The following is a 21,507-nucleotide window of genomic DNA, read 5'->3' on the forward strand; positions in this document are numbered from 1 at the left end:
ACCACACTGCTTGTCAAAAATGCAGAATCCGGCCTCACCCCTCAGTCTCCAGAGGAAACCCTGGAGCTGGAACCTGAGCTGCGGCCCAGGGCTGTGTGTGCACAAGCTCCAGCTCCCACCTGGCCCAGGAAGGTGGGCTCGGGTGCCCAGGGCAGCAGACACCACGAGCAGGGCTGGGGGCCGGAGTCCTGCCCCCCCACCCCTGTAACGATGCCGGGCTTGCTCCCTCCCTCCTCCCGCAGGCCCCGCAGCTCCGGCTGCTCTGGAGTTAATTAGGGATCCAAACATTTAATGGTCTGTTATGCTTCCACTGGGCATCTTTTTAAATTAAAAAACATGATGTACAGCACTGTTGGAGGGAGAAATCACTTTGCGATGGTTTCCTGCTCCGGCGCTGGCAGGGACCGGGAGAAGGTGGCTGGCTGGCCTCCAGGGAGGCCGGATGACGACGCGTGACCCTCTCCAGGAATGCCGGTCCACCCCCCTGCCGTCGGGAAGCATGTCACCGACTCCAGGCAAGGGTCTGGGTGTCCAAAGGACACCTGGCACCGTTCCCCATCACACCCTCATAACCCTGGCAGCGAGGAAGTTCTATCTTTAGGCTGACCCGAATCTCTCCAGTTGTGTTGAGGGATGGCCGGACGGAGACTCAACGTGGAGATTTGCCGGTTGTGCTCTCACCAGTGGAACCTAGACAGAGAGTCCTGAGCTCCAGGAGCCCATTCTGAGCCTGGGGATCCCGTCCTGGCTCCCAGCTCCGGTGGAGGGCAGGACCTCCACGCAGAAGGCTGGAAGGGCCTTGGGGCACACAGCTCCCTCTCCCCACACCCCGCCAGCTGGGGCCAGGCACCCAGATGTGGTGACCATGCCCGTCAGGCCTGCCTCGAGTCCCCATTGCTAGGATTTTTTACTCCTGGCCACTATGAATTGTACCAAAGATTCTGGGCATGGTTTTCGAGTAGAGGTTGAGCAGTTAGTCCTCAAATGTTACGCTAATGAGGGAAACCAGGTACGAAGCAAAGTCCAGTCGAAGAGGTGTCAGTGATGCCCCGTGGGCTGGGATGGAGCCAGGACCCATCCTGGGTACCTGGGCTGACCGTGCCGCTGGCTGTGTCTCAGCGGTTCCTGGGCTGGTGGGGGAATCGGCTGCTCTGGCGAGGGGGGCTGGCGAGAGTCCAAGGTTAGGTGCGGAACAGCCAGCACCGCCCCACAGCAACCAAGGTGTCTCCGCATCAGAAATGGGGCTCTCTCCCCTGTTACTGGAGCTAAACCAGGGGTCATGATGAACCCTGCCCCCCTGGCATTCCCCAGGGCTTCTAGACCTCCTAGGGGATCTGTTACTCCCACTGCCATGGTCGGTACTGCCAGAGCCTGAGAGGCCCTGTCTCTCTGGAAGGCACCCCCTCCTCCTGGGCACCTGTCAGGAGGCCGCTGATGGCCCTGGGGCTCCACGTGAGCTCTGAGAACAAGACCCCCTTTCCTTGCAGCCCTTATCCCTACTGGGCCTCAAGCCGGCATCCCAAGAAAGAGGCTTCTGGAAGGGAAGCCAGCACCAGGGGCCAGCCTGGGCCACAGACTCTCATTTTTAATTTGTGTGTCATGAAGTCAAAATACACACACACACACACACACACACACACGGTGTCCAGTGCTGGGTAGCTTGAGGAACCCCGAGCCATCCTAAAAGCAGATATCACCTCTGTCTGTTTACATCTTTATGGTTTGAATTTTACATTTAACTTTCAACCCACCTGGAAGGTATTTCGCTGGTATAAAGAAGGAGTAAAATCGATTCCCCCCCACCAACAGGCAACAAATTGTCCTGACACCATATAGTGAATAATCCATTCCCTCGGTTGATTTGTGACGCACCATCCCTCACCCTGACCGGAGTGTGCTTCCCACAGGGCAAGCCTGGTCAAGCCTGTCCTCCCCCTGCAACCCCACGTGGCTCCCCAGTGCCCTCAAGACAGTCGGTGTCTCCCACAGTCCCTGCCTGCCTCTCACCACCCCCACCTTGCCTGTTAATGTGATGGTCAACCTGCTTCTCTTGCATTTTCTCCAAGCTGCCCCACCAGATGCTCTCTATTTGGACTCCTGAGTGGGGCTGGGGTCTGCCCCTGCAAGTCCACAGCTGTGCTGCAGAGCTGCCTGTCTGACCCTCCCCGTCTGTCCCTAGGCTGGAGGCGCCTGGCTCCAAGGACTGCATCTTCTGTGGCCTTCTCAGGTCCAGAGCAGGGCGTGAATGGGGGTTGAGCCTGTGAGGGGACAGCTCTGTTGCATCGAAGGCCCCTCACCCCTCACGTGACACCTAGACAGTCCCGTTTGCATCCCCGTAACTCTGTAACTAGCTCCCGTATTGAGGACCAAAGACATCCCTCCTCCTTTTCCAGAACCTTTGCTCTGTTTGCATATTCCTCCAGGTGAACTTCTACAACGATTTGATTCAGCTCTTCAAAATGCGCTGCTGAGGCACGGAAGGGCCTGCATGGAGCCTACAAATTAATTTTGGAAGAACCTTCGGGATTGTAATATCCTGGCACGGCCTGTCCCACGATGCCCGCTTTCTCTGGTCTCCCAGGAAACTCCACAGAGTTCTTCATAATGATCTGAAATTTTTCTTGTAAATGTATTCCTGGGAATCCCGTGGGGTTTTTCTGTTGTTGCCACTGCGAGTGGGGACCATTTATTTCATTATGTTTTCCGACTAGCTGTTGTTGCTAGCACAGATGAGAATAATTGATTTGTGCGCGTGTGTTTTATATCCAGCCCAGTACCTTTGCCGAGGTCGCAAATGGTCCCCTTCAGTTGTTCTTTCGATTTCCTTAGGTCTCAAATCAGATTGCCAGCAAATGACTACAATTCTTTCCTATAGACATCCTGTTTAATTCCGTTTCATGTCTTATTGCTATGTCCAGAATTTCTGGACAATGATAAAGGGCACTGTTGCTTTTTTTTAATAAAAGTTTTTGAACAGGAATCATGAAAAATTTCATCATTTAGCATGATCCTGGCTGTGGAGCTGAGACCCTATTTCTTTACCATGATGAGAAGTTATCCCTAGTTCTGTTTGTTACTTTAAGATTGGAAACTAACCCTAGATTTTATCAGATGCCTCTTGTCATTTATCCACATGGCACTGTGGCCAACCAGTTGATGCTGTGTATTATATTAACAGATTTCCCCAATATTAAGCCATCTCTGAATTCTTTTGATAAATCCTACATAATAGGGGCAGATTATATCTCTAATATTCTGTGGAATCAGATCTGCCTGTGTCTCACCAAGGATTTTTGATCTACTCACAGGTGAGAACTGTCGTGTGGGGTCTCATTTCGGAATCGTGTTTGCAGTCTGGGGTTTGGGCCATTCTCACTTTCCCCTCTGGGTGATTTCCTGCTGACGGCAGCAGCTGCCAACTCAGGCGAGACTCCCGGGTCTGAGAGCTCAGGGCCCCTCCACGGTGAACATGCTCCCGGAAGCCGCATGGACAAATACCATGAGCCACTTTATCAAGTGAATGTCACCCCTGATCTGTCTTTCGTGCTTCTAGATTTTCATGATTCAGAGTTGGCTCAAGGCAGAGTAAATGGCAGAGAAATCTGCTGGGAAAGCTTACGCCAGCCTGGTAGGCATCTTGTTTGGTGGATTACAGTTGGCCTCTGGGAGGCCCCAGCCCCCTCGGATGAGGTTAGGATTGTGAGACCCCTGCAGGGTCCCCTAGGGTCCCGTTCCTAGTCACTCACATGTGGTCAGGTGGACATCACATCAGGTGCCGGGGGCATGAGGAACACAAAATGGGCAAAGGCCTGGACCCTCTCAGAATGTCCACTCTGAGGAGAAAAGCCAAATTCCTGCAGACATGAGGGGCTCGGGGTGGTGGCCGTGGCAGGAAGGACGTCCCTAAAGGATGGCACAGTTTCACCTTCTGCTCTCTGTGTGGGAACCCTGACTTCCCCCTGCACGGGATGTGTGTCTGTCTCTGCATCCCTCAAATCTGGGTGGCCCTAACACCACGCTGGCTAGCAAGCGCTGGCCAAAGAGAAGCCCTGTCTGTCCTGGGCACAGTCCTCGGCCACCTGGGCAGCTCCGTTTCCATCTCTTGCACGTAGCCACCACCGACAAAAACCACTTTCTGGACACTACGTGCTGGAGAAGCCAGAGGCGTGTGGGAGGATCTGGGGGTTTGCTAGAGAGAGTGCCTGGCTGCAACGAGAAGGCGAGCCGCCCAGCTGAGCCCACCCTGGATGCCCGCTCCATGAAGCTATGAGGCTCGGGTGGTCTGTTACGTGAGCAGGACCACGAAGGGGTGAGCCCTGCATCCCCGCGCCTTGCCTTCCCTGTCTGTCACAGGGAACTCCTTGCCCTCAGACTCCAGGGGTGCCAAGATCGTGAGACTGCCAGTCCAGAAAGGGGGTGCCTGTGGCGTGGGGGTCAGGGAAGGCCAGTCCACACCCGCTGTCCTGGACACACAGGCTCTGACCCGCATGTGACTCGGGACTTGTTGCACTCCAGGTCAGCGGTTTGTGCAGCTGCCTTAACTTCTGAGGCTCGGTTGACTTTGCTGACAAATGGAGCCACAGACACCGCTCACAGGGCCATCACGACAGTAAAAGCAGTGGGGTCTGTGAATGACCAGCCAGGACCCCATGTGGCAGGAGTTCCCAGAGGCAGGGCTCGTGGGGTGTGAACCATCCGCCACCAAGTCACTTAGACTTCTCTCTGGGAAATGGGAACAATCAGCAGACCCCGTGGGCTCACCGAGGGCCTGGGCAGGAGACATGTGTCCCTTTGGCACCATGCTGGGCCCCACAGGGCCATGTGAGCCTCTGGCTATCCCCAGGATTTGGGGACGGAGGGGTGGAGAAGAGTGGAAGCGAAGTCTGGGAGGTGCAGCCAGTCCTGGGGAGCCTGAGAGCTGGGTTGGCGTCTTTTCCCGGGGAGATGCCCCTCTGCTCTCCCCGCCAGCTCTCAGAGTCCATAAAAAATCAATCTAATGACACAGCAGACATTAATTATAGCTGCAAGACCAGGAACAGAATTGATCTGAAAGGGGCTGCTCTGCTGTTAGTCACCGAGACACTCTGGGGGCTGGGAGGTGGGGGTGCTGTGTGGTGGCCAGGGCTCAGGGATGGGGCCATGGAGCCAACCACAGCCTGTTGCCCAAGATGGGGCCGGGGGGCTGGGAAGTGGAGGGATCTGAGTCTGGCCCTGCCTCCCCCTGGTTTTCGGGGCCCCAGATGGATACTGCAAAGGGGCTCCCTCCTGACAGCGAAGGATGGGGAGGACCCAGCGGAGCCCCCGCCAGATGGCATCAGGGAAGGGATAGGGTCAGCAAGCTGAATGTGGAAGCAGAAGAAAGTCCCTGCAGGAGCCCAGGCAGCCAAGACCCACAAGGGGACGTGGACTGGTCCCATGTCCCCTGAGGAGGGGGCATCCTGGCCATTCACAGGTGTGGCCGGGCCTGTGGTCCAGCTGACCCTGCCCTGGCTGCCGGTGCCTCCTCTTGGTGGGGACACAGGCTCTTCTCTTCGGCACTATTGTCAGTACCCAGGGGTCGCCACCCGCACACTGGTCTGTATTCTTCAGGGGGTGGGAGAGGAGGCGTTGAGGGACCCTCTCTGGGCTAGAAAGGACTCCAGATCCCCTTGAGTGCTGGGGCCCCTTCTACCCACACCACGTCCCTGAGATCCAGGGGTGCTGGAGGGGCCGAGAGACAGCTCTGGGCAGGCTTTCCCTGTGTGTGTGACTGGGGGCGGGGGGCTGGAGCTGCGTCTAGCTGCCCCGAGCCTCCCAGCATATGTCTGAGCAAGAAATCCGGCGTGGTCCATATGCCGGCTGTTATAAATAGAGCCTCTCGTGGAGGCTTCAAAGGGCCAAGGTGAGTAAAACCTGGAAGCGGGGAAGCATTATGGGCAGGGGGCTGGGCACCCTCTGGCGAGACCACCGGCTGGGTGCCCCCCCCGGGGTGGGGGGCTGGGAAGCCAGGGTGTACAGCCTGAGACCCGCAGAGGGTGTGGCCGTGTGTGACTGCGTGTGCGTCCCCAGAGTGTGACCCCATGGCCGTGGACCTGCCGCCTCCCCACACCGCGCTTCGCATGCACACACCCACACCGCACACACGAGTGTCTAATTATTGTTTCACGGCGGGCAGGAGTCCGACCGCCGGAGCAGCTGGAGGACATTCAATTCTCAGCATAATTGACAACGCTGGAAACCACCCAAGTGGGGTGTGAGGACGCGCTCCCCTCCGCGAGTCTATCCTTCATCGCCCCACACATTACAGAGGGAGCGGTCCTGCTGTGGTTCACACGGCCTCCTCCCCCACTCCGCCTGCCTGCCTCACTCTGGGCCTCCGTCTGTCGGCTGTCCCTCTGTCCGTCTGTCGCCTGGGAATGCACCGGCCACCCGCCTCGCTGCTGTGCATAGAGGGAGCTGCATCCCTCCTGGCTCCATCTCCCCGCCGCCTAGACGCCGGGACCCCTTACCTCCAGGCCCCCCAGTGCCAGCCCAGGGTCAGCTGTGGGTGGGACTCCAGGCAAGGCAGCCTCCCTCTGGGACAGAGCACCTCGACCCCAGTGGTCACCACCCCATTCCCTGGGCTGCCCGGGGGGTGCTGGGAGGTTAGGGGGCAACTGCCCCTCACTCCCTCACCCCCAAGGGCTCCTGGAGGAGTCTGACATTCGTGGGGCCAGGGCCTCCTGCAGGGACTAGAGCCAGTTATCAGGGGTGCACAAGACAGGGCAGCGCCTGGGTGGCAGAGTGACAGCGGGCATGGAGGGAGATGCAGAACACGCCCAAGGGCCGGGGCACCCACGGGCTGTCTGGGGTGGTCTACAGGCTCTGTCCTCACCAGCGTGAGCAGCAGCCTGGATGAACTCTGAGAGCCCGCAGGAGACAGGTGCTGCTGGAGGCCAGGACCAGGAGCCGACATTCCCTCCAGCTAGCTAATGGGTCACATCCACCTCAACGAACTACACAGGGTGAAAACCATGCCAGGAAGGGGTCAGCAGAGAACCATGGTGCTATGTCACCCACAAGGAAAAGAATGAGGCAAGAGCCAGTTGAGCCAGTCAATGGGGTCCCCTGAGAAGGGAACTCTGGCTGACTTAACAGAGATACAGCAGGTAGAATAGAGGAGGTGAGGGCAGCCCGGGTGGCTCAGCAGTTTAGTGCCGCCTTCAGCCCAGGGCATGATCCTGGGGTCCCGGGATTGAGTCCCACATCGGGCTCCCTGCATGGAGCCTGCTTCTGTCTCTGCCAACCTCTCTCTCTCTGTCTCTCTCTCTCATGAATAAATAAATAAAATTTTAAAAAAAGAATAGAGGAAGTGATAATCTGGCTCTGTGCAGCACCGCCCAGCCTGTGTTCAGAGGGTCTGGCTCCAGACTTTAAGATAACCAGAGCCCACACTCTTACAGCACATACTAGGTGCTTTTCTTCTCTTAACTTCTTTAGTACTTGGATTAATCCCATGAAGTTAAATCCCATGAAGTACTGTTGTTATGCATTTTACAGGAGAGGCACAGAGTTGTCAATGAACTTGGCTGAGTTTGCACAACTGCTGAATCGTGGGGTAGGATTCAAACCTCAGCAGCTTGGCCCTGGAGCCCCTGTGCATAGGCTAATGTCCTGTGGCCACCAGGCCCAGGCAGGCACACCTGAAGGTGAGCTAGTGAGCTGGTGGAGCACGGATGCAAAGCCAGGTGGTCTGAGGAAAGGCGGGTGGGGGTGTCTGGCCTGGAGGTGGGGCCTCAGCGCACCCCCAGCTGCCGAGCAGGCTCCTCCAGGCCCTGCCGGTGGACCTTTCACCTTCCCAGAGAGTTCTTTGAGCCTGCTCATGACAGTGTGAGCAATGCGGGCTTGCAGGGAATCACCTAGGTGGCATTATGCAAAGGGAGAGGTGCACGGAGCCCGTGAGCCAAGTGGCTGGGCCTGGTGTGTCCTGGCGCAGCAGTGAGAAGTGTCCAAGGACACGCACTGGACCCGAGGCGTCCACCAAGAGAAGGGATTGGAGCGTGGCGCAGCCATGCACAGCAGAGCACTACAGGGCAGTGAGAGGGGGCGAGCCGCGAGCCGTGCACTTGGCATGATGCCTCTCCTGGTGCGAGCCGTCCAAAGTACCCGCCGCTGCACCTGCCGCGGGTGGAAAGCTCTAAACCACGCCAGACGGTGTCTTTGCAAATATCTGTGCACATGAGGGCAAAGCATAAAAGAAAGGGTGAGAAGCACCATTGCAAACTTCAGCAAAGACCTTACTGCCCAACAGGGACGGGGGGGGGGGGGGCCCGCCGGAGCGGCCTGGAGACACGGTGCGCCCGGTGCTCCTGAATCACACACTTAATCATGGGAGGGCGGTGAATCTCACGTGGTATGTATTTTACCATGATGACAAGTTTAGAAAGAAAGTGAGGGGGAGCCAGGCTGATGGGGGCACGCAGGAGCTTCGGGGGCCAGTGGACACTTGGACGCGGGCCTTCTCGTGCCCTCCCGGGGCTCCCCTGTGTCACAGGCAGCGTATGGGGATTAATGTTAAGCTGGAGGGGACAGCATTCAGGTATTCATGGTATTATTCTTCATACCTTTAGCTGTATTAAATATTTCATATTTAGTGAAATATTTATTAGAGATTCCTTAAATATTTGAGGTATCTTGAATATTTTATAATACATTTTTAAATGTTTTGGGAGGGAAGGGGCTGCTGTGTACAACTGAGCTTGCCGTCGCCAGCAGTATGCAAGGAGAGGCGGGATGTCAGAGAGGGCACTGCCCCCGGCAGGGGGTCCTCAAACCAGGAAAACTGTCAGAAACACTATTGTTGTGAGCTTCTACAAACCAGAGACCTCCAGGACCCACCTCCACTCCTGATTCAATAGGCTAAGGGTAGGGCCCAGGGGTCTGCGTTTGTGCCACACGCCCTCTGAGCTTGTTGGAACCCTGGTTCTGGTTCGTGCTTTGTTTTCTGTGGCCCTGAGGACCAGCTCAGCTGATGCCTGATGCCCGGGGCGGAGGGGCCAAAGGCTGTTCTTGTCACGGCCACTGAGCACAGAGTCCCTCCCTCAGAGTGCCCTCCTCCACCCTGAGCCCCACCTGGCTTTGGCCATGCACCGAGGAAAGGTCTGATGGACCAAACTGGGCTTCCTGCAAATGGGCAAGCTGACCCGTGGCCATGATGCTCTAGCATCTTCATCTGGTGGACAGTGTTTCAAGCACCTATGTGCCAGGGCAAGCGGGGACAGACAGGTTGCCTACACAGCAAGGTGCCTGAGGAACCACATCAAGAGAACTCCCCAACTTTGGCCTCTGCCTTATAAGGGCTTGCACTCAGGCCCAGAGAAGGAAAGGGAGTGTCCCCGGGTCACACAGCAGGGTTGCAGCACAACCTGGACGAGGGCCTGTTCTCTTGCCCACTCTCCAGAGGGCTGCCTGTACCCCGTCCCAAGGACCCTGGGGGTGGCACTGTGACTGGGGTGAGGGGCAGGAGGAGGCTGAGCAGCTGCCCCTGTGGCTGCTTCCCTTCTGCCTGCCTCTCCACTACCCACCGGGGCGCTGGAGCAGAGCGGCTGAGAGCTTGGGCTTGCAGACAGAGTTGCCACCTGCCCAGTGGCGGCCTTGGGCAAGTCACTAAATCTGTGTCTCCACTTCCTCGTGGGAAGCCAGCAGCGGCCCCGCAGGGCGGGGAGTCAGTTACAATAGCGCCAGCCACCTGCCATCAAACGTCTGATGTTACAGGTGCCGATGGACGTTTAACTAAACACTATCACACATGACACAGCGACACGAAGGAGCAGATGATCATACGCTGGTCCTCGCTCTGTTGGCGAGAAAATAGGCTCGAATGCGTGGTCAGGTTGGGATTGGGGGCCAGGAGAGAGGCCGGAGGCAGCTCCTGGGCCCGAGGAGGTGCAGCTCAGCTAACTCGGGATTTAGCGGCGGCTGATTCCCATAACGAGACAATGTCCACGTTATATAATCAAAGTAACGATACCAGCGATTCTGTGAAGGAGAGACCCAAGTACAGAGACAGGGAGGGAGGCTCAGGGGAGGAGGGGATCCAGCCCCAGGAGGGGATGGGTGGTCCCCATGAGGAACTGGAGCAGGGAGGGGCCCTGAGGACCTCGGGGCCCCAGCCCCATGCTGACACAATCCTTGCACACAGGGCTGGGGCTAAGGGCCGTCTGGTCTACCAGGTGCCCCACCCCAGGGAGGGCTGAGCGGCTGAAGACAGCTTCCTGCTCCCTCTTGCCACAAACCTGAGTGCTGGGTGCCCAGGGAGCTCTCAGCATGCCTGCCAGGGGGCCAAAGCAGGCTGGGGTCTGGGCCCACTGCCCCTTCTGGGGGCTGGACAGGCCTCCCCGTGGCATGGACCAAGGGCTACACGAAATCTGCAAGGCCTCTGGGGGGATGAAAGGCAAGAGGAGGAAGCCCACAGATCACATTGGAGAATTCAGCCCCCTTGGTCCCACTGCCTGCTTCCCAGCAGAGGTGATGGGTGGAGGCTCTGTCCAGGCTCGGCCAGGGTTTGAGGGGGCAGCCTTCCTCCTGCTGATGAGAGCAGGTGTGGCGTGGGGTTGAAAAGGAGAGGTGTCCGCCCCAGACGGGGTGACAGGGGAAAGCGTGCTGGGCAGGGAAGGAGGTGCCCAGGGCATGCAGGGAGGGGCCGGGGCAGGGGTGGGGGTGCCCTGGGCCTATGGGGCCAGGCTGCAGGAGCCACACCGACCACAGTGCCTGTCGCTGCGCATCTGAGCTGCATCCTCTGGGCCCTGCTGTGTCCTTGGTTCTCTAGACGACTCTGCAGATGTGCCAACTGCTCTGGGAAGAGCCAGGTCCTCACGGGCTCCGTGTCAGTGGCCCCTTGTTCTGCTGACCCACTGGGCGACTCTGAGCGTGCCCCTCCAGCTCCTGATCACACACCTACACTAGGGGGACTGCAGCTTTGTCCTGCCTAGCCACACACGGTGAGCAGGTCCCTGTCCCCATGCCAGATGCAGGGCTGGTGGGCTGCGAGGGGAAGCCCCGTCTGGAGGGGAAGACTGAATTTCAACCTATAAGAGTGTGATGTGGCCGTGGGTCAGTCGGGGACTCAGCCTGGTCTAGTGGGTCCAGGAGAACTGCCCCAGGGAGGTAATGTTTCTGCAGAGGCTTGAACGAAGAGAGAACAACCATACAAAAGCACCTGATGAATAGCAGAGGAGACAGGGCATGTGAGGGACCAGAGAGACCGGGAGAGCTGGGACCTGGAGGGGTTGGTGAGAAGACCCACAGGGCTGCTGGGAGCCTTGATCCCACTGCAGAGTCTCCGCTGAAGACAGGATCTCATCTCAAGGGCAATAGGGAGCCACTGAAGGTTTAGTACAGAGGAGGTATGATCACTCTGGCTGTTGATGGAGAAGGGACTGTTGCAGGTATATGGGGAATTGGGAGGAAGCCTCCACAGCCTGCGGAAGGGGTGGCAGTGGTCTGTACCCCACAGTGAGGGGAAAAGGAGGAACGTGGTGGAGCCAGAGACACAGAGGAACCTGACGAAGCACATGCGAACGTGCATGGGAAATCTAGTGTTCACAGCAGCACCCGAGATGGCCTCACTGGACGTCATCCACATGCCCATCAACAATCAACACGTAACAGCCAGCGGTGCAGCCACAATGGAAAACCATCACACAGCAGGAAAGACGCACAAACTCTACTGACGCGGCAACATGGATGGACGCCGCCAACGTGCACAGACCGTTCACTCCATGTTCCAAAATGGGCAACACCATGTGGTCATTGGTTGTCCGTGGGGGTCGCAACTGGGAAGGAGGTACAAGGGGGCCTCCAGGGAGGCTGGTGATGCCCTGATGGCCAGTTTGGGTGCTGGGGACATGGGTGTGTCCAGGTCACAAGAACTTCACTGAGCTACAGGCACTTCTGATGTCTGTGCATCTGTCCCCAGTGAGAGTGAGAGACAGAGAGAGAGGCACACAGGAGGCCAGACCAGCGGAGCTGGTGCATTCCCGCACAGCGGTGACAGGAAGGCCACGTACATCAGTGGGGCAGCAGGCAGGCTGGCTCTGCCCTCAATGGGAGTCAGGAGCAGTGGAGAGGCAGTTTGGCAAAAGCAAGGGTGGGGGCACGATGGGCCAGTGTGGTCAGAGCCATGCCAGGTTTGGGGGTCTGTGTCCCCAAGGCCTGCCTGCGTGGGGATGTAGCTAACCCTAGCGCAGGGGAATGGATGCAGAGTGAGAAGGGGGTGGGAATGTTGGGGACACCTAAGAGAAGGAGTGTCCAGAGGAGGAGTGCGGATGCCAGGGGCAGAGAAGGGGCTGTTTCAAGGAAGGTGTGGTCTGTAACCCTGACCCTTGCGTCTGTGGGTATCCTCTGAAATAACTGGGAGCCATCAGGGCTGTGGCCCTCGTCTTACACACGGGCTAGGATCACGATGCTTTCTCATGTGTAGCAGGTGGGTGTCCGTGGTGCTGGTGCCAACCACACACAGAGCCCAGCTGCGGAGGGCTCCAAAAGCGCTAACACAGCCTGGGGGCAGGGGGCCAGGTGCCACATGCCGAGGATGGACAGCGGACAGAGCGAGGGCTGGCAGGGCTTGGGAAGGGAGCCATCGCTGCACGATGGGCATCTTCCCACATGTATTTGTCCGAACTGGACCCTGGGTATGAAAGGAGGCACTTGAGGGGGTCAGGGCTGCCAGACCTAGAGCCGGCCCTGCTGGTGGGGAGCACAGCCCCTGCAGTGTGGGGAGGAGGGATGGGCAGCATTCAGCACGCTGACGCCGTGCAGGTGCTCAGGACCCTGGAAGGCTCTGGGGCAGCTCTGGATGCTCCTGGAGGCGAAAATGGGGGAGGCCAACCCCCACCGGCCTCTGGGGCACCCCACTGTCAGAAGCGCTCACACCCAGGCTCAGAAAGGCTGAAATGCTCAGGAGGAGGAATGAAAACATGGCCAGGGCCCTGCTGTCAAGAGTGTGGCCATGTCCCTGGTCTTCTGGGTCCCCAACCAAGGACCAGGGGATGGTCCTCTCTGCACCTGCAGGAAGCCTGTTGGCTCCTCCTTTGAGCTCTGCATGCCCTCGCGGTCCCGTCTAGGATGGTCAGCACCTACGCAAGCCATGTCCCCAGCCAGGCCTTGTGGGGGGCGCCCCAGCTCCCCGGACACCCCCTCTGTGAGGAGCGCACAGTAGGACTGCAGCACAGGCTCCACCTCACCTGCCCTCCCCAAGAGTCTCAGGGCATCAGCTGGCAAGCCTGCAAGAGCCACCTGCCGATGTGCACAAGGCATTTCAGGGCCAAGTGGTCGGGCTGGGGACGTCCATGTGTCCAGGGAGAGAGCAAGCCTGGAGCAGCTTGGGCCAAGCCAGACGGAGTCCCTGCAGGCGGCTCCACGTACCACCCCCTCCATCAGAGAGCAGGGACACTTCCGCAAGATGGGCATGGGTTACCCGGACCCCCTTGGGCAAGACTTGTGACCTCTCTCCACCTGCAGACCCTGGGGTGGTCACTCAGGGTCCCTGTACCAGGAGGTCCAGTACTAGAAGTACTTCAGGTCCCTGTGGACCAGGGCAGGCCTCTCGTGCAGAGTAGGTGCCCAGGAAATGAGTCCTCCCCCCACCCGACTGCACCCTCCTCCCGCCTGTCCTGGCAGAGACGACTCTCCAGGGCTCTGGGCCACGTCCCTCCACATCACATCATTACCATGAAAAACAGCCCTGTCTGCTCCGTTCCTCCCAGGCCTGCTCCAAGCCACTCCCCCTCTCCTATTGCTTCAACAGCAGTCACCCGGCCTCCTTGCCCACCCTCCCCCTCCCCACATGCCCCCTGACCCACTTCCACTGCTGGATTCAGGGTTCTCAGGGTGGGGCTGGGGAGCCAGGCAGTGAGTCACTGGGGTTGGGCGTGTGGAGGGCAGTTGGCCCCCAGGTCATGGGGACACACGTGCAGGGATGAAGCCAGAGGGAGGAGAGGGGAGGATGGAGGGCTCCAGGTGGGGTGCCTCTTATTCAATGACCAGAGATACCCCCCGAGTAGCTGCTGTTGTCCCCATTGCACAAACACAGAGAGGCGAAGTGCCATGCCCCGGACTGCACAGCTGCTTAGCAATGGAACCCAGATTCAAACCCGGCGTCCGCGGTGGCCAGCAGAGGGATCAGCAGAGGGTCAGAGGCAGGAGTAAGGTCCATGACGAGAGGAGGTCAGAAGCAGTGAAGGCTGGAAGGCGAAGCCAGTGGCCAGGAGGGACCGAGTGGGGCAGGAGGCCCCCTCCTCCTGCTAATTAGGGCCAGGAGCCGTGGGATATGCAGTCCATGGGGAAACGAGAAGACAAATTAAGGGCAGTAGAAATGCAGGCCTACAGCCTGCTTGCCCACTGGAGAGACAATAAATGCCAAGGAGGGGCTTCAGGGACGCAGGATGGGGAGGGAGGGGCTACCCCCATTCCAGGGCAGCCCAGAGGTAGGCAGCTTGACCCTGGCTCCCTCCCGCCTCTCCCCTACATACACAGGTGGTGAGGGTAGCCTCGGTCTTCGGAGAGGGGAAGTGGAGCCAAGGCAGGGTCCACCCTGAGCTGGACCCACTGTGAGCAGCAGGAACTAGGTGTGGGGGGCAGGAAGGAGGCCCAGGAGGGTGTCCTGGGATGGGTGGTGACTCTTCCCACAGATGCCAGCCTGTGACCTCACGGCCAGGCTCTATGGCCTGGAAAACAGTGGACACCAAGTAAACATGCAGCAAACAGGTGAACCATCCTGTTAATGAGAACCATCCATGAGGCAGCAGTGGACCATAGCGGGCGAGAACACAGGCTCAAGTGCCCACTGTGATCTTCCTGATAACAAGGAGCTGACTTAGCCAGCATATTCCTTTCTCTTCGTCACCACCACTTTTCCTGACTGGGATGCAGATACAACGGCTAGAGGTGCCGCTGCCATCTTGAGACCATGAGGACAGATGCTAAGCATGTCAGAGACGCAGTCTACATGGAGTTCAGATGGTTGACAACTTCCTTGGGCTGTGCACCACTGCCACCCTATTTACATGAAAGAAATGAACCCCCTAGTGGGGCCCAATCACAGGACACTCCGTCTCTGTCTCATGGAGCCAAACTGAATCCCTAGCTGATGCAGCATAAAATAATGCTGAAGACTCCTATTAGAAAGTTACCTTCACTTTAATTCTTTTCAGTGCTTCTGACTACATCAAAAAGAAAGTCTCAGATTGGGGCTGCTAAGTGTTGAACACCTCTGCACACTCGCTGTTCTCTCGTTTTAATAAAGCAACAGCAGGCCTTGGGCTCCGAGCCTCCCCTGGGCTACGGCATCCAACCAGAATTTAATAACGTTGTTTTGTTTCCACTGAATTTATTTTTATGATTATGAATTCTATTTATGGCAAAGGAGGCTTGTTTTCCATTTGTAGTAGTGCTATAAAGCTTCCCTTTTAAATAAATGTATTTATTTAAGTTTTTTAAAAGTGAATTTACTTAAAGAAAAACGGTAAGAACAGTCAGAGGGAACATGGGGGCACGTGGGTGGCTCCTGCCCAGCCCCATACTTCTGCTGTTGTATGGGGGACAGTCTGCCCCCCCCCGGGCACCATGGGGGAGGCCGGCAAGGTTAAGGCTGGGGGCTGAGTGTCTCCAGTCATCCGTCCGGCCTGGGGCCGGGGCGGATGGCTGGATCCCGGGCGCCAGGAGTCTCTAGGCAAAGCCTTGGACGCGTGGGTTGGGCAGTCAGGCAATGAGCTGTGGGCAGGGGTTTGAAGCTGTCCTGGTAACCAAGCCACTAACTCAAAGTCCCGGGTTCCTTCCAGCCCGCCTCGTGAGGCCTGACTTCAAAAGCGGGGGGCTCCAGCAGCTGGAGTGACCTTTTGCTAATTAGCTCGGGCTGTTTGCTCTGCAGCCGCCAGCTGATCTCTGGACAGCAGCTCTAACTCCAGTCACTGCCGCCTGTCACCATCCGGCAGATAAATAACTCTGCTCTTGGAGAGGTGGGGGAGGGGTGGGGTGTCTGCTGGAAGGCTGGGGGAGGGGCGGGACGTGCAGGAGGGGAAGGTGGGTGGCCTTGGGCCAGTGCCCCATAAGCCATGTCAGCCCTGCTGGGGAAGCATCACCCCCCACTTCCCAGAGAAGAAAACAGACCTGAGTGGGGGTGGGAGTCTTACAGAGGAGGCTGGACTCCAGCTCTGCCCAGACCCCCAGACCCCCGTCTCCCCAGCAGGCCTCCCTCTGCACCCACAGGCCCAGGAAGGGCCAGGCTGTGGCTCTGGCCCTGGTGCTGAACACGGGGCTGGCCAAGGGCTGGGCCAGGGCCAGCAGGTCACCTGGGGTCATCAGAACACACAGAAGGTTCCTTCTGGCCTCTTAGTCACTGCTTCAGCAAAAGCAACTTCCAGGGACGAGGCCTCAGGACCAGGAAACAGAGGAGGAGGCAGGCAGGAATAGAACCGAGAAAGTTCAAGTCACCGCATGACAAAACATTCTGTCTGTAGGGGATCTCGGAAACACTGCGCCCAGCACCCACGTTCCTGGAGAGCTGCTGTGGTGTCCACACTCCTCTGCCAGACCCTGCAGGAGCCTCGGGCCATCTGCTCTGCCACCTGCCACCTAGGTGGGCCAGGCCGGGAAACATCCATCCATCCATTCAGCAAACACTCATTCAGTGTCTGCCACCTGCCAGGCTCCGCAGGCTGATGGGCGGAACACGCAGCCCCGAGGGAGGGAGGAAGGGAGGGCGGGGATGGAGACGTTTGGGTCTGGGGTGGCGAGGTGACGGTAAGCCTGAGCCTGGGCTACGGAGGACGGGTGCCTCCAGGAGGGAAAGAACTAGTGCTTCTCTGAGATGACAGACCAGAGACTGCCGTCTCCTGCTCAGAGGGGGGAAACACCACCACCATTCCTTGGTGCCTACTGTACGCCGAGCAACGTGCACGTCCCACTGACTGCCTGCCTTCTGGGAGAGATTACTACCTCCACTTTACAGATAAGAAACAGATCAGAGGTGCTACGTGACCTGCAGCACTACACCAAAAATCAGCAGAATGGGGTCTGCCTGACACCAACATCACCCCAAGGACAGGTGGACCTGTCCCCTCCGAGACAGTGTCCTAGGCAAACACACAGAGGGGCTGTTGCCAGGAGTCTCAGCCAAAGCCCTTGTTCTGGCTGGCCGGTGCCATCCTGCACCCTCACTCCCGAGCCCATGACCCGGGGTCAGCACCACCAAGTCCGCCCAGCCCAGCCCTGGCCACCGGTGCTCTGCTGCAGCCCTGGGCCTCTGAGGGGTCCTGTCGGCCGGTGGTGGCCCACCACACTGCTGTGTGGGTCTCTGGGTACCGCCACAGTCAGAGCCAGTCCTGACCCCAGACCATCCACCCTGCCCTCTCAGTGACTCTTAGCCTCAGGGGACATTCTTCAGGACTGTCCTTGGGGACACCCTCACTCATGTTTCAGACAGGGAAACTGAGACCTACAGAGGGGCAGGTGCTGTTCACTGTCCCATGGTATGACTGGTAGTGATGGGTCAGAACTAGCGCCTCACCCCAGACTTTCTTGATGTCAGCTGAAGGGACAGGGCCATCGTACAGAATGAGCCAGGCATCCTCACACTCTCCCCTTTCTAGACTTGGTGCTCCTAGAGAGATGAGAGTCTCTAGCACCACACTGTCCAGGGTCTGGCAAATGGCAGGCACCCCATGGACACCTGGAGGAACAGCAACAGTAACCGGCCCTGTGACCTGGCCCCACTCAGCCCTCCAACCCCGCCTGCCCCACCCCTCCACGCCCACAAGTTCCAGCCACACGGGTGTCCCTCTGAACCTCACACGCACAGAGCTTGTCCCATCTCAGATCTCCCTCCCCGGCTGGATCTCTGCCTGGAACACGCTGCCCATCTTGTGGTGGGCTCTCCTCCATCCTCGGGACAGCCCTTCATGGTCTCCTCCTGGACGCCTCCCGCTAAAGCCACGGAGAAGCCTGGGGAGCCATCTGACCCCCAGCAGGATGCCTTTGGAAGTTCTAGAAGTAGTCTCCGCTCCTCCATGTAATGAAGGACAGCCCCGTGATTCCCAGATGCATCCTCCTCTCACGGTCAGAATTGGAAGAGCCTCGGCATCACAGTCATGATGCCTGAACGCAGCAGGCAACCAATGTATTGCAAAAATGCAAACCCTAACCCCCGCCCCACCGCCCACCCCCATTTCAATGCGCTGCGTCATTGACAGCACCTCCTGCTGGTCGCGCGCCATAGGACAACCGTGCTTCACCACACAAGCCACCTCCACAGTTATGCACCTGTACTGGAGACAGGTTTGCAAACTGAAAGTCAGTCCCAGACCTGCGTGAAGGACCTGTGGCCTGGCAGATTCCAAGGCATGGGGGGAGGAGAGGATCTGGGACTCCCAACAGTACTGCGGAAAATACCACGCCAGCAGGCACAGCACGGCTGGGCCACGACGGCTGCCTCGAGACCCTTTCCCCACCGACGTACTCTATTCAGTATTCTGGATCATTCTTTTTCATATTAGACCCTGTTTTTCAAACGTATAGCGTAAGTCCATTTAACGTAACTTACGTGGTACACATGGTATACAACACACAGTGCAAGCACGCAGCACGCACCTACCTCTGTAAGGTGGTGGAAGATGAAACCCACTCAGAACCCCTACTCATCAGGGGAGGTTGGCGGATTGGCCCTGAGCCCCAATCCCCTGACCCCTCTGGTTACACACCGCAGCAACCCATTCCTCAGCCCACATACCGCATCAGACAGGCAGTCCCTCCCCACAGGGACATGTGGGGGATTAGGGGATGGGGAGCCGTTCCGCAGCCCCCCTCTCCTTCCAGGCCTGTGAGGTGACCCCAGCACACCTGTGTCACGGTTGTCAGGACTGGCTCTCCCCCCATGCTGACAGCATCCGATGGCCAGAGCACCCCTTACCTTTGGGTCAGGGCCTGCCAGTGAGCTGGTACGTCAGAGAAGCACTGGCTGCTGGATTCCTGCCTGCAGGGGTCATGCACATCTTCTCCACATTCCAGGGCCCAGAGGAATAATACAGGTCCAGACGGAATGGAGGACACACGGTCACCCAGGCAGCTGCCACTGCATCGGGACAGAAGGAGAAGCTGGTAAGAAGGGAATGGGCCTGTAGCCATCATGGCTTTGGGGAGATCCCACGTGCCAGAGCCAGGGGGACATCCATCCTGCGTGCACCGCTGCTCAAGAGCTAACCTCCACAAGCACAGTGGGGAGGCTGCGCTCCCTGACACACAAGGACGCACATGTCAGTGATTTCAGCAGGACAGACGGTGCCAGCTCACCTCCCGCCCCTGCTGTGACCCAGGTGTTGGGGGGGATTGGCTCTGCTTCCCTTGACCCCCCCCCCCCATTGAGGTGGGCTAAGCAAAGGCAAGGTCTCTCCCTGCAGGCCGCCACCTCCACCCCAAGAGCATCTTTGCTGGGGAGCAGAGGGTGAGGATTCCAGACCAGACCACCGACGCCAGAGGGCATCAGCCAGGAAGCCCGCTCTGCAGCCTGCACGCCAGCCCACAATCGGGTCCCCCACCAGCCCATAGGTTGGATCACTCACTCCTCCCTTCCGTCCCTGGAGCCATTCCAGCAGCCACGAGCAGGGTGCCTGCCGAGGACCTGGATGCACCACCTTACTCTCCCTCACTCCCACCCACTGGTCCCCATTTCACAGACAGGGAAGTGGAGGCAGAGAAGGGTATCTGCTTCCCAGGCCACACAGCAAAGACACAATGTTCAGACGCCTGGTGCCATGATGCCACCACTGGGAGGGGGGAGGAGAGCTGCCCAGAGGAGGTGGCATCTTCAGGACAAGGGGGCTCTGGTGGCCCTGCAGGCCAAGCGGTACCCTTGGGAGGACCTGGGCAGGAGCCAGCGGGGTCCCCTTGCTCCAGCTGCACACATGCCCCCCCAGAACCCCCCAGGCTCCTGAGTGGGGAGAGGGAATTAAAAGGTGAGAATGAACCCGCCATGTGAGGGAGAGTGTGTGTGTGTGTGTGCGGGCATGCGCACGCGTGTGCGCACACACGCTAATGGCTGTGTGAGTGGCACGTAATTACCTGAAATTGTGGCTTAGAGGCGGATGTAAATAACCAAAAAATATGTGGGGAGGTGGGGGGAATGCTCATCAATTAGAGCTAATTACCTAACAGCTAATTGAAATAATAATGGGCTGCATTTGAATATGCTAATAAGGCCAAACCTGCCTTAGAAAAGGTAATTGGAAAAAAAAGAGAGCGCTCAGAATCTCTGCACCCGCCACCGACCCTGGAGGAGGCTTCCAGGCTGAGACGCAGCCCAGGCATCAGGACGCCTCTTCCCTCCCGCCCCTGGGCCTTTGCCCACACTGCTCACCCGCCTGGAGTGCCCTCTCCCAGCTGCCCACCCGGCCAGTGCCTGCTCTCCTCGCCGGGGTCCTGGGAGCCCTGAAAACTGCCTCCCCAGCTGCTACAAGGATCCAAGCCTCACCTAGCGAAGCCCCAGAGGAACAGGAATATGCAGCTTTACAAAGAATCCCAAATCATACACGAGGAAACCACCCCAGAACCACAGGGTGTGGCTGCAGTCTCAGTTGGCCACAGGCAGGGCCAGGACTCGGGTTTCCAGCCACTCTCAGACTTCACAGCAAAGCTGTCCAAAGGTGGGACGTGAGCCCAGGCCACTGTGTGTGTGAGCAGAAACCAGGGGAGCACTGAGGTCCCTCTGGGCCTGCTGGTGGGCTGTGTTCTAGGAACTGAGGGCTCGGTGTCCGGCCTGGTGCTTCCACTGTCCGTGAGCACCATCCGCAGACCCACTGACCACACGTGCATGCTCACACATGTGTACACGTGCATGCACACATATGCATGCATACACACTCTCCACTCTCCTCACACGCCTGCTCTGGTCGGACCTGAGCTTGAATCCAGCACTCTGCGTGCTGCCCTGCAGCCGCCAGCACACGGCCCGGAGGGGCTGACCCCAGAGGGGACTGCCAGGCTGGCATGTAGCCCGTGGGCCGCTCCAACTCACCTGCCTCTGGATCACACCTCTCTTGCCCTTATCGGCCCAACCCAGAGCAGCTCTCTGGTGCCATCCCCCACACAAGCCCCCAGCTCCTGTTGACCTGCAGGGCCTGGCAGGAAGCCTCTCCTCTCTGGGGCTGAGCTCTTACTGGAACCGAGTTGGCTTGAGAGCTTTGAGATGGCACCTGCAATGCTGGAAATGCATGGGTTCAAGCTCCTCATCCACAGTGCAGGCTCTGTGGCAGGCGGGGTTCGGGTGAAGCTGGTGATCTGACACACAAGGCCTCTCTGCCCTGGGGAGCTGTGAGGTGCAGGAGGATCAGAAGTTCCAGGGGAACAGCATGCACAAGGCCAGAAAGGAGGAGCTGGCCTGCTCTGGTCTCGTAGCGCAGGGAGCAGCCAGGAAGGAACCAGGCAGCAGACAGAGCTGGCCTCTGAGCAACACGCTCATGGGTGAGACTTCGACAAGCCCCAGCAGGCCGTGCCTCAGTT

General features: G+C 58.4%; 1 protein-coding gene across 10 annotated transcripts in view; it reads right to left on the reverse strand.

Moving 5' to 3' along the window:
• Positions 1-21,507, reverse strand: part of ELFN1 (extracellular leucine rich repeat and fibronectin type III domain containing 1) — a 73,004-nt gene that overhangs the window by 16,352 nt on the left and 35,145 nt on the right. For all 10 annotated transcript variants that reach the window (XR_007411181.1, XR_007411179.1, XR_007411180.1 and 7 more), the window contains exon 2: positions 18,923-19,084. The gene's annotated coding sequence lies outside the window, so the exon portion shown is untranslated. The remainder of the gene's footprint in view (positions 1-18,922; positions 19,085-21,507) is intronic.

This window comes from Canis lupus, chromosome 6 (genome assembly GCF_003254725.2).
Source record: "Canis lupus dingo isolate Sandy chromosome 6, ASM325472v2, whole genome shotgun sequence".
In the NCBI taxonomy this organism is placed as follows: domain Eukaryota; kingdom Metazoa; phylum Chordata; class Mammalia; order Carnivora; family Canidae; genus Canis; species Canis lupus.